Consider the following 13,353-nt stretch of genomic DNA (forward strand, 5'->3'; position numbering starts at 1 on the left):
TAGTGCTCTCCTCTTGCTGTCCGCTTCAGGCCACTTTTCTAGCAATTGCAGAATGTGAGTGGAATTAAAATACAGATTTTTTTAAATAAAATTAAATCCGAAGTAGCAACTGAGAAGGTGGAACCCTTCATCACGGTAACTTAATACCATGTATCTTTGTTGACAGCTCTATATGTAAATCATTAATTATTCTAAACCATTCAGTTCCCCTCCAGGAAATCTCGACTTCTACATTAAAGACTGGCTATGAGGAATGAAAGCCTTGCGCCAATTCCCCACAGGTTTTATTAAGCTGTGGAGAAAACCCAAGGATTTTTTGCATCGTAAGTAACAGTGATAGAGAGGTCAGCAATTTACCTACATCAGTGGAGATTACTGGGTTTGCAGCCATAATTGTAAGCACTTTATGGCTGCAGTAATACCTATTTTCTACCTCGGTGGAGCAGCAAGGTAAGGAGGACACAACTGGCTCTGCTCAGCTGAGGTCTCCTTTCACCAAGTTATGCCAGAGGTGATATACAGGAGTGCTGTGAAGGTGCAAAACTGCTCAGGGATGTCTGTCATGGGTTCTCTTTGACACAAACGTTTTTCAAGCCTTCCCTTTTTTGGGGACAGCAGGTCATTTGCAGACCCGCCTGATGTCTGGGCCCAGGTTTGGTGGCTTTGGAGGTGTGTGGCCCAGCTGTGGGTGTTGTGGTTTGGCACTGCTCCCAGGCAGAGCTGTAGGTTGATGGATGCGTGGTGGTATGGGATGTGTCCTCCCGTAGCCATGGGATGGCCAGCTCTCCTGTCCATCAGACAGCACCCAGCTGGTCCCATGTGAGTTGGGGGCTGGACTCTTCCTCTGATCTCTCATATGCGTTGGACGATGAAAACTGTGTGTTCAGTGGCATGGCCTTTGAGAGAAGAGGGCAAGCGGAAGATGCCTCTCAGCAGGCTGGTGTAGATGTGTTGGGAGCAGCTGTCATGCGTTCTGGAGGAGGAAAAGGCAAGCCTTTGCCTGGTCATGCAGCCTGTAGGCAGCACTAGTGTGGCTGATGCTGTGCAGAAGCCCTGTAGTGACATTGGCGCATGTTGAAAGGTAAGGTATGGTTAAACATCACTATTTAACACTTTTGGTCTGAATTTTAACCAGAGGTGTGTATTCAGTTTTGCTTTTAAAACATGCTTGCAGAGATGCAGGAATCACCCAGACTATCAGAATCCCTTTCTTATCTTTATACACCAGCCAGTTACCATAGATCTCTAAACTCTAGTTACTGTCTTGTTTAAATGCAACATTCATTTTCTGTTGCTTCATCTTTGTAGCTATTTTGTACTCTATTTCATTGTAAATTATTTGCTTGCTTCTGGTCCAAAGTTCTTTGCAGGGAGAAACAAGCTGAAGGCTTCTAAATTCCTACCTTATGCCTGGAAGAGATAGCTTCATCACCTTCTGCATCTTTCCTCAGGCTGGAAAACGGCAGCCTTGGAAAGCAAAGCTTCCTATTTAGATTTATTCTTAAATCCAATTTCTCTCAAGCAAATGAAAGCATCCTTTTTTTCTCTCTCTTTTTAAAAAACAATTAAGACTAGCCAAAAATCTTTTCTGTGGGTGATTGTGCAGTGATCCTATGCCTTCCCCAACTCTGGCCTTTTGTCTTCTTTCTCCTCTGCCATCTATTTTTGTTATTCTTGGCTACTTTTCTCGAAGGAGCTATTGATTAAAGGATGCAAACTGTCTCAGATCCTGCATATCAAGCTGCTCTTTTTTTTCAAGTTGCTCGGTATGTGTAAAGCATCCATTTTTGCACTGCAGTGCAGCTTTACCCAGATACCTGGTCTCTCCATCTCTCTTTTTTTTCCTTTGCCCTCCCATCCTGCTAAATGGACATCTTGTCAAATCCTGTTTGCACAGACTGACAGCTATAGAGGTCTTGGAGAAAAAGCCAGATCCCTGCACATACACTCTAACAAACAGAATCAAAATGTCAAGGCACAAATTAAATATATCACTGTGCTTCCTGTCAGATTTTCCTAATATCACCTGGCTAAATTGACAGAGGAACACCTGCAACAAGTTAACCTGTTTTTATTAGCAGTTATTTCACATATTTGGTTATGAATATAGGGAATGCTGGGGAGAAAGCTTCCAGTTATTTCCTCACAGGATGAAATACCCTCTGTTCTTCAAGCCAAAAGACAGTCAGGGCAGTGAAGTCACTTTCAAATAGCACCGAAATTAATATAGAAAGAAAAAAATAATTTCACAGTCTGTTGTTAAATTAACAATTCTTTAGGGTGTCTGGAGTTCCTGACAGAATTAATATGCACTCTGAAGCCTTGGGCAGCCTTGGTGCATATCATTTACCCAACAGCTGTAAGAGCCAAGTGCACAGACAAGGAGTGGTGCTTGATTGCAAGGGAAATACTGGAATTATCTGTCTAGTAATCATTTAGCAGCCTTGTTCACAAATAATCAAGAAACATTTGGATTTGGATTTCATCCCTCATTCTTTCAAGACAAATGTAGGAGAAACAGTGGCTGGAAAATGATGTGTTAAGTAACACGGGTAAAAAAAAGGCAGGGAGCAACATACATTTGAGCAGGGAGAAGGAAATATACAATAAAAGTGCAATAAATTTCCTATGGATTGAAGGGGAGTATTTTTATAGCAGCTTTCTACAAATTGAATGCATCTACATAAATAATGTAGCGACACATTTAATTGCAACTATTTATTTTTAAATTTGGCTGGATGATGAGAGAATTTCTGCGTGGAATAATGAACCTTGTGTTTTTACCACTTGCACAAATTTGAAGAAAATAAACTGTGAATGGTATTTGGGCTAAGTCTCAGAGCCACAGAGGTTTCTGGCTGCTCTCTAGTGCATTTGAAAAGAAACCAACATCCAGAAGTGCATCCAAATGGAATGGATGCTAGATATTGGGGAGGCCAAGAGATGGCAGGGAGGAAAATATTACCAGTCCATGCTTCAGTCAGGAAACTCCCATTTGGTCTTTCAGTGCAAAGTGTACCTCTTCAAATAAAAGAATTAATAGTGGACTTCTTACATTTGCCTTCAGCTGATTTTGCTGTTGGTGTTCTCATTTTCAGGCTTTCTTCTCAAAAAGGCTAGGAAACTCTTTTTCCCTCTCAGGTTTTGGTTTGTTTTTTTTTTCTTCGTCATGACAAGACTGATTTTTCATATTCTCTTGCAGTCTCTACATTTCAGGGCTGCTGAGAGGACAGGCAGCATCTTCCTGTACCATCCTTACCTACTGGGCAGGATAGATGCCACAGCACTTGACAAAGCTTTGAAAACAAGGTGTGGAATTGGAGCTGGCAATGAGGAGTGGCAGGCTGTTGAGGGTGGTTGTGTATGAGATCCAAGGCAAGGAGGTTGCAGTCTTTTTTCTTGTGAGGCATAAGTATGCCAAAGCAAGGGTGCACTGCCCTTGCGCCCATGCCAACTGCTCCCTTTTCTCCCCGCTTGCTGTCTTCCAGTCTTCCCGTGAAGAAACCCAACATGAATGGTTTCTGTAAAGCAGAAGGTTTGCTTTGGTTTTTTTTTCCCCAAGCTAACTTAGAAAGACTTTTGAAGTTGATACAGTGCAAGGGTGCAGAGATGCAGCAAAAATTAGAAATAAAAGAAGTGCTGGGTTTCCAGGGCAAATAGGCTTGTAAAGGCAATGCCTGTTTCTTTGGATATAGCTGGAGAGCCATGTGAGCTACATGTGAGCAACAGTATTCCTTTATAATAGTTTGAGAATTAAATCTCCATAAATTAAGCTTTGGCAGCTCACAATCTTAAATAAAAAGCCTGTGAGAATGGCCAGCATTGTTGCTGCAAGATGTGCTTCAGGCTAGTGCTTTATGGTATGGGGAAATGGATTTGGCACGAAGGACATCATGGCAAGGCTTCGTGTAGCAAGAGGGAAGGCAGTGTTTGCTCTGCTTTACTTTTTGCTTCATATGTGAATTTCTGGAACAGTCGCATATGTCAAACAGCTATTTCTGGGGCAAGAACAAAGCCCATAAGAAGAGGCAGGGGACTGGGATGTTAGCAGGACATCTCCTCCCAATTTATGCTTTTGTCTCAGAAAAGTACTTTTTATAGTCTGATAAAATATCTTCTTGGGATATAACTGCTTTTTTTTTTTTTTTTTTCTCTGGGCTTTTGGATTTTTTCTGACTGGGCTGGAGTCACAGCAGTTCTAGCTAGTTCACGGCAAGGATGACCCAACTCCAGCAGCCAAAAGCCACAAGGCTCCCTGCCCAAATAGTACTGAGATTGGCTTCAGAACCAGAAGGTTTAAAGTGTCAAGTTATATTGTTTTATCTTGGGTTTGAGCATTTTTTTATATGCAGCAAGTTTTCCTCCAGAAACAGGAGATATTGTACTGAAATAAGTTCTCTGAAGGATCGCAGTGCAGAAGAAAAGCTCCCAATATTGTCATGCTGACATGGGAAGAGCCAGCAATGCCTCAGGTTGAGGTTGACTTTGTTGAGCTTGTTCCTAAAGAGGAGCTGTTTGGTGGAGTTACTTGGCAAGGCAGATGAACTGTAGTGTTGCAGTGTTCATCTGACCCAAAGGGGTAGTTTAATCAACTTAGCAAATAATCTCAATAATTTTATGTCTGGTTAATTAAACTGAAATGATAAAGGTGTTCTATCTGCATGTGACAGGATAACTGCTTGATGTTTCTGCACTTGGCTGTGTGTTTAGGGCTTGCTCAGCTTTCCTGGTTAAATTTCTTGTCTTCCTTGCACACACTCCTTGGTTTGTGGCCTCCTAACAGGTCAGAGCATCTCATATTCATATCAAGGCAGAATTTAGCTCAGTGAGACCTCCATCTGTAACTCCAACCAGTGTGCTCCAGTGCAAAAACCCATAAGCTTCTGTGGAAGGAGGCATGACTGAAGGGAGGTGTTCCCCAAGAGATATGTCCGTGTTTCTTTTCTGTGCACCTCTCGGCTGCCTGCCTGTGGCAAAACTGGCTAGCATCACCTGTACCTTAAATTTGCAATGACAAAAAAATACCCCAACAAAACCCACACACCAAGAAACACCACTTCCCCAGAATCATTGTTCTGTGCATGAATCCATTTAGCACACTTAGTTCTGTCAACTCTGGATAAATCCTTCCTATCTTTTTTTGGTCAGGACTGTAAAAGATCCATCTCCGTCGCCCTCTGATGGAATTTGAATAGATGTGTCTGGAGTGACATATGTTCAGCCATAAATTACAGAGGAACAATTTTAAAACAAATTGTCCGCAGCCAATCCTGCCGAATTTACCTCCTGAGACAGATGATCATAAAGCTAGAAGCAAACAAGCCCTTAAACATTTGATGCCAGCTTTGAAAGGATCCTTTTGAGTAGGTGTTAGCATCACTCTAGATTGGTGGGATGCTGCCTATTTTGGACCGAATACTCAGCAGAGGAAAGGCTGATTTTATACCAGCAAGAAATCTTGTTCACACAAACGGAGTTGAGCAAGGTAGAGCCAATCAGAGGGAAATATTTTAAGAATTTTTAATTCTCTTTACTGTCTACATATGTACAGTTTATTAGTTCAGGCTAAAACCTTAAAATGTTGGTTAACACACGTGGCATAAATCATCAAAATGAATCCTCCCAATCGTCATATTTCTTAACCACAATGGCTTGCAGTTGTCCAAACCACAACATAGTTAAAGAATATTTCTTTCTTTGCCGGTTGGGCTCCAGATCCCTATGGCAGGCTGAACCAAAAGACTAAAACCCTTTTATTGTAGTACTGTGCCAGCAAACATGTAGCTTTGAAGAGCCCTATTTTCCAGGAGATTTTGCCAACTGATCTTTGCATTACTGTCTGTAATAGGTGTATAAAATGGACACAGGAGGGTATTGGCTGCATCATTTTCAAGTTGGATCCTGTCCCCCAGTTGCCATTAGGGACGATGCTTGTTTTTGCTATGCAGTCAATGTGGCTGTTGAACTCGAGGGAGTTCTGTGGCTTGTCCATCAATCCTCCCCTCGCTTAGCACGGCAATGCAGCTTGAATGTGTAAGTCGCCATTCGCATAACAAAGGATAACCCGCGTGTGTGTCTTTGTGTGCAGAAACCCCCAAAGCAGACTCCTGTGCCTCTTGGATTATGTGGAGCCGGGCATCTCAAGTTATGTTTACAAGCGTGCAGAAACAAATGTGTCTCTGCTGCCTTCTGTGTCTTAAATTGTGTTTTTCCTTTAGGTGCAGCATTGTAAATCATGGCTTCCTCTGCTTAAGGGAAGTAAAATGATTTCAGTTTGTCTTCATTAAAAAACCAAAGACAGTAATTTAGGAGTAATTTAAGTGCATGTTTGTCCCACACCTCGCAGAACAAAGTGAAGATACACAGATTTTTAGAGACAGGGAAATTTGTGAAGATACATATTTTATAGATATAATAGGCAGAAAAGCTGTAGCAACAGGATGTGGACTTCCTTTTTTTATTGTAAGCCAGATAGTTGGGGTTCAGTGAGATCCATCTGGATTTGTCCCTTGTAGCCAGAGAGCAAGGAAGTCTGCAGATGCTGCCTGTGATGAGAGCATGCAGCTGCTGGTCACAGAAATTTTGGGTTTGCTAGGAAATGACACTTCACCTTAAGTGGTGCTTTCTCTAGAAATGTACCAGTTTCTCTCAGTGTTTTTTTGGACAGGAAAGTTTGGCAAAAAGAAAGACCCCCACAAAACCAAAGCACAGCCATCTAGCCCTGCAGTTGTGACACAGCCTGAGGGAGCAAGCCTGCACAGTGCTGAGTGCTTTTGAAAAATCCTCTGTTTCCCCTAGGAGCATTTATTTTCCACAGCTTGCTTTCCTTCTGCAAAATCAAACCCAAATGATAGTGTGGGTTTGCATATATGCCAGGATAAATCTCTTTCCCTGCTCCTCCATCACACTGCTGAGAGTTTAGGCTTGACTCAGGTTTTGCCTCATTGACTGCTTTAAAATCTTCTTTAGAGCAAAGTCAGAATGTGCAGAAATATAGCCCATTAAGATACTAATGTAAGCATGAGCATTTTCAAATGTGTTGTGTTCTAGGTATTTTTATGTCTTGAAAATGTAGTTTACTTTGGAATTTGATGAATTTTTCAGAGTGATGCCATGTGATGAAGTTTTATACCATTTAGAACAAAGACACTAATGTCATTAGTGGCAGTTAATTCTTAGTTTTCTAGCAACTACGGTTATGTCGTAAATTGTTGTGTGACAATTTAGTGAGCCACGTGATAGAAAAAAGTGGTATTTCAGAGGAAGGAACTGAAAGTACTAATTTATTGATATTCTAGTTTTTAAGGTTGTTTTTGTATTCAGAGCTAGAGCTGATTTCAATGCAGAGTGGAAATAATTCAGCCTAAGTTAGTGTGGGGTTGGGCAAGACAGCATCAAAAGACAGTGTTTTCTTAGAACAAAAGCAAAAAAGCTTTAAAGAATATTTCCCATTTGAGATGCATGAATTGGTTTAGATCCAAGATAGGGGCCGAGTCTCTTTTTCAAAGTGCAGACCCTGCAGATGCCTCCCTTGTCCAGCAAGCTCCAGGACATGATTTAAAAGGACCTTTAGCAGGTCTTAGACTGCAGCATTGGGTGCTGGATGTCCTGAAAGATGCTGGCAAGTCTACTGGATTGAAGTGAACTGGCAGCTTCGAATTACAGTGTTTTATTAGTGGGTATTTATTTAATTCCCTTCAAATCCCCAAGGCATGCTACAGGAAGCAACATAGCACTATTGCAGATAGAGAGACCAAGCCTAAAAGAGATATAATCGGGGCATTTTACACATTTTTCTATAGCTTTATAGCTTTGGCAGCAATTTCAGTGTCAGCCTGCAGTTCAGGAAAGCTGTTAAGGAGGGCAGGATTAGCTCTTGGGAGCCTGCTTGTAAATTCTGCAGAAGGATGCTCTGTGGTGGGTTGCTGTAGTTCTTGAAATACTTTTTAGAAGAGCTTGGCGTTCATATGTTTATGCTTGTTGGGAGACATGCAGACAGTCCATTGTGGGTTTCTGTTTTGTTTTCTCTTGTAAGTAAAAGAGCGTGTCAGGAGCACAAGCTGAGGCTTGGAGCCTCTCAGCATTTTAATTGATTCCGCATTGTAAAGACTGTACCTCGATAAACCCTTTTATAGGTTTTGGACACATCTGAGAGGCAGCAGCCCCCTCTTCTCAGTGCAAACACTTCAAGGCATGGCAGCTCTGGGGAACAGGGGTTGATTTATTTGTAGCTTGTTTTTGCTCAGATCCTTCAACTCTCAAGGCATATTCCCTGCACCAGAGCAATGTGCTAATGAAAGCAGAGTTGATGAGCTACAGAGCTGAAAACACACACACATACGCACATATACACATCCCTCCAAATCCTGCCTGTGTTCCAGCTGAGAGCTGCCTCATTGTGGACTGTGGGTCTGTCCATGGGGCAGAGAGTTTTACACTGTGGTTACTTTTAAAAGCCATGACAATTTGAGCTGTGTGTCCCTGTCTGAAGAAGCTGGCAGTCTGGAAATGTAAATGGGACTGAGGATGTGAAGGAGAAACAAGGGGGCTTTCCAGGCTGGGGAGGAAACCTCAGGTTCAGCCAGATAACCTGTGCTCCATCTAGGGTAGGTGTCCTTATCCTCATTAATTTTTGTTAGATTTAGTCCTTCAGCTTTATTTGTGGATTAGTGGCACTGCCTTATGAGTTACACTTGTGGTTTCTGATTACTGTGGAGACTAATTCGGTACTCTGCAAGGGAGACAGTGTAATTCCTGTTTGAGTTTTATTTTCTGGGACATGTGAAAGGTCGCTTTACTGATCCTAGGCATTTAAGTACTGTGAGCTTATCCTCCCAGCATCACAAGAGTGCAAAGAGAGTAATAAGTTGGACTTTTTCTTTATCTCCTGGGGTTTCAAGGCTTATAGGGTCATGTTTCCTAGCTTCTCTCTCTACAGGGACAAAACTGGAATTCCCACTAATACTAATTATGGGATGAAGAGACAGAGTATTCTACAAGCAGCTGGCTGACGTTTCACATTATCCCTTGTTCTTGTGGGACACTTTAACTTGCTGGATGTCTTCTAGAAACTCAACACAGTGGAGAGGAGGCTGTCTAGGAGGTTCCTGGAGTGTGTGGAATACTAACTTCCTGACACACCTGGTGAGTGAACCTACCAGAGGCAGTGCCCTGCTAGACCTGCTGTTTATGAAGAGAGTAGGGCTGGTGGGAGATGTGATGGTCGAAGGCCGTCTTGGGCATTGTGACCAAGGAATTATAAAGCTTTCAGTTCTTGGTGAAGTAAGGAAGAGGGTCAACAAAACCTGCCTTGGACTTCCAGAGGGCAAACTTTGGCCTGTTCAGGACACTGGTTCAGAAACACTCCTTAATAACAAATAGGTCCAGGAAGGCGGGACGTACTTTAAGAAGGAAATCTTCTCCCTGGCAACTGGTGACAGGATGAGAGGAAATGGTCTCAAGCTGCACCAGGTGAGATTCAGGTTGGACATCAGGAAGAATTTGTTCACTGAAAGGGTTGTCAAGCATTAAAACAGGTTTCCCAGGGAAGTGGTAGAATCACCATCCCTGGGAGTGTTCTAGAAATGACTGGATGTGGCACTTGGTGCTATGGTTTAGTTGACATGGTGGTGTTCAGTCAAAGGTTGGACTCAATGATCTTGGAGGTCTTTTCCAGCCTAATGATTCTGTGATTCTATGATAGCTGGGTGGTTTTACTGACATGGTCATGTGAATATGGAAAACTTCAGCTGTGGTCCTTGCTTCCAGCATGCGTAGTCTTGGGTCAGTGTGCAGCGACAGCAGGGGTCAGCTGGAGAGGAGAGTAGCCCTGCCCATGGGCTGCAGTCTTCAGCCAAAGCTCAGGGAAGGGATGGTTCCAGGGATGCAGCTGCAAATCCTTTGATGTTAAGGCTTGCAGAAAATAATCTGCCAAGTAGTCCCAGCTGGTTGATGTTACTGGCTTTTTCTCCCCTCTCCTCCCTGGTACTCACTGTCTCTACTACTGGTCTAGCACATTCAGCATGTTGTTCACAGAGGCCAGTTTTCACTGTAAGAGGACCAGTGGTTCTACCTCCATCCACCCACGTTCCAGGAGCCAGTGTCTTTCAGCATGGCTCTTGTGGGCTCCCCTCTGCAAGGCACAAAGACACTTTCTAATCAAGTTGCTGCTGGTTTAAGGGATCTGCTCACACCATTGCCATCCCAAGATGCTCTTCCTGCCATTCTTCACTGCAGCCATCTCTCTCTGGCCCCTTTGAAATGTGCAGCAAGAGGCTACGCAGATGTTAATGCTCTGTGCATGCCACATTTTGTGGTTGCTATTAAAAATAAAGAGAGTGAAATTGATTTGCTAATAATGGATGTGCTACTAACAGAAACACATCCCACTTGTACCTAACACTAGCAGGTTGTTTATGGCGTATTTGCTGTCTCTAAAAATAATAATTTTTTTTCTAGCGACCAATTTAATTTAAAGACTATTTTCACACATCACTGGCTGTTAATCAGTTAAAGAGTTTTAATATTAAGAAAACAGAAGCAGATCTCATCAACAGTTTAAAACTTGATTTCATTTCTTTTCAGCTGGCTTGCAGCAGATTATGGGGAGTCTTAAGCTCATCTTATTTCTCCTGCTTTCCTATCCCCTTTAAAAGAAAGATAGTACCATTATCTGTATGACTGTACTGCGCTAGTTCTGTGTATCCTTTCAACAGCTGGTGAACTGGAAATACTGAGATAAAAATATACGAAGACTAAAATAAGATTTAATTAGGAATTAAACACCAGACACCCATGTAATTTTAAATAAAGTCATGTATACTTTATGAAGAGATTATAAGATTGACTGTCAGAAAAGGAATGGTAGGATAGAGACCAAAACCCAAGATACGTGCAAGGTAAGTTGTTTTTGGCCCTGTTCTGCTCTGAAACAAATTTCCAAAATGTCGGAGACATTGCCACCAGTGGCAGAAAATGGACAGGGTACCAGCTCCTGCTTTTGGCTGTTGAGCTCAGCCAAGACTCTGCTCATCCATGACTCTGCTCATCCACCTACTGTAATACTTGCTCTGCAGTGTGGAAGTGTAGGGTGCCCCTGGGTCAGCTTTCATCTAAAGAGGGTCTGTTTCATCACCGCATCCCTGTCTGATAAAGGATTGCAGTTTGAAGCATCTCACAGGCTGTCCTCTCCTTTGTGTTGTGTACAAAACGAACACAGGGAAGGATACAGAGCAAAGTGTTGTAATAGGTGCTAGGTATGCCTGAGATACCCATGGAGCTACAGCTGCTTCTGCTCCTGAGCATGGGAATGCAAGTGGGGTTTCCATCAGGAGCTGCTGGTCATGAGAGCCTGGAAGACTGTGCTGGGGGAACACTGCAAATCCCCCTGCCCTCCCCAGAGCAACTGCTGCAGGTGTGTGGATTCAGCCAACACCATTCACTGTGGCACTTCTTGCATATATTTTGATTGTCTATACTCCCCTTTTTTGCATAACCCATCTCCTGTCCCTGAATTCTTCCTTTCTAACTGACACAGGAATATTTCACCTCAGTCTGACAGGATGCTGCTCTGCTGCCTGTCTGTTTTAAGGACTCATGCTGAAATCTTCAGTGTAACATAATGCTCTTGAGTATTCCTCCTAATACTCTTTGAATAGAGATGGGGCTTACCTGACCCATGAGAGCCTGCAGTTTACAGAAAAATTGGTCTAGTCAGTTCTATTTCACACCTCTCATTAAAACATGGGTTATTGGCCTTGTGCATCTCTTGGCTCTATATTTATTCATGAAAACCACACATTCCCTTTGAGCTGAGCTACATATCCTACCATCATCAACAAGCTCCACCTCGTTGAAAATCTATCAAGGAAAACTGACTTGTTTTGCATTTGCTGCTTTGCACAAAATAGAAGCACAGTTAACTCTTGTGCTGTAATGATTTTCTGTCTGTCTTGATAGAACATAATGAGATAAATTCAAGTCCTTTTTTGAGGGCTAATTACATTGAATACACACTAGATGTGCACTGCCATCATTATATGTTGCACATTTTCGTGCTTACATTTCCTCATCTCTGTTGTCTGCGTGTGCAAGTGAGTTTGAGTTGGCTTTGAAATAGAAATTGTGGGCTAGAGAGGAACCATTTGGTGGTCTGCTCTCCCAGAAGACTCTCCAGAGACTGTGTAACAGTCCTTGCTGTAGGTAGGGCAGCATTTGAAGGTGATTGTGAAATAAATAAAAGAACTTACCTATGTGGTGGAAACTGAGGGATGTACCATAAAGCATGAAGGCAGCTTTGTGGCAAGTCTGCTAAAAGCCATCAAGAATAGATTCAGCCCTAGATCTGTTCACTGGTCCTGGTGTCTGGGCACAAACCAGAACAACTGCAGCCTACAGATGGATACCACAGCTTGGGAATGGAATACTGGTTGGATTATGAGCAATTTTGGAAAAAGGATTTTTAAAACCTGTAAATCCCTCCAGTCCAACTAGTTGTTCTCTACCTGTCTTGTGGGAAGAAAGGGAAGCTGGGGAATAGTGTGGGGGGGATGCTGGGTTTGGGGAGGTCAGCAGGGAGATGATCACCTGCTACGGCAGGGGGGAGAGACTGCAGATCCATGATGGTGACCTGGCAGCCTGTGCTGGGCTTGGGACCTGCTTCAGGACTGTGTGGTGCTTGCTGGGAGAGGTGCGTAGTCCAGGCAAGGCTGTGGAGCTGGGCCCTCAGGGAGGTCTGTTGGATGCTCTTGAGCCACACCACATTTGATGCATGAGTGATTTTCATCACCAAAGACTTACCAAAGCTCTGGGAGTTGGGAATTGATGTGCAAGTGTCTCACCTTTGGTGAAGAAACTACTGATGTAACAGGGAAGATGTCAAGAGAGTTCCTCTGGTACTGCAGGAAGCAGAGCCAACTTCAGAAGCAGTTGTCCTAGTTGGTCCATCAGAGGAAAGGGATCACTAGTAAAAACCTATACTTTATCTATGGTGAAGATGAATTCTGTCCTCACTTGCTGAATTTTAACACATTGCTGTGATTGTCTGGGACATTCCTGATGGGATAATATTAGTGCTTTCGCTGTGAACTCATTTTCTTTGCAAGCTAATTACAGCTGGGAAAGCTTGAATGCAGATGGGAAGGCTCTGGGATTTCCAGGTAACTTCACCAAGTCTGATAGCAGATCTGTGCATCATTAATATTATACTGGGCAGAAATATTTAAAGAAATTCAGAAGAAAAAGGTAACAGCACTTTGGAGCTGCTTTAACATGTCTCCATGTCTCTGCCTTTTGAGACAAACAGAAAATCAACATTTCCTCCTTTTGCTAACAGTGCATTTGTAATTCTGTATA

The 13,353-nt window shown here is 42.8% G+C and overlaps 1 protein-coding gene across 7 annotated transcripts in view; it reads left to right on the forward strand.

Moving 5' to 3' along the window:
• Window positions 1-13,353, forward strand: part of EPHA5 (EPH receptor A5) — a 181,713-nt gene that overhangs the window by 92,708 nt on the left and 75,652 nt on the right. The gene's annotated exons all lie outside the window — the stretch shown is intronic.

Source organism: Corvus kubaryi, unplaced genomic scaffold (assembly GCF_017639235.1).
Source record: "Corvus kubaryi isolate FWS band 111438036 unplaced genomic scaffold, C.kubaryi_AGA036_p1.0 71, whole genome shotgun sequence".
Lineage (NCBI taxonomy): Eukaryota > Metazoa > Chordata > Aves > Passeriformes > Corvidae > Corvus > Corvus kubaryi.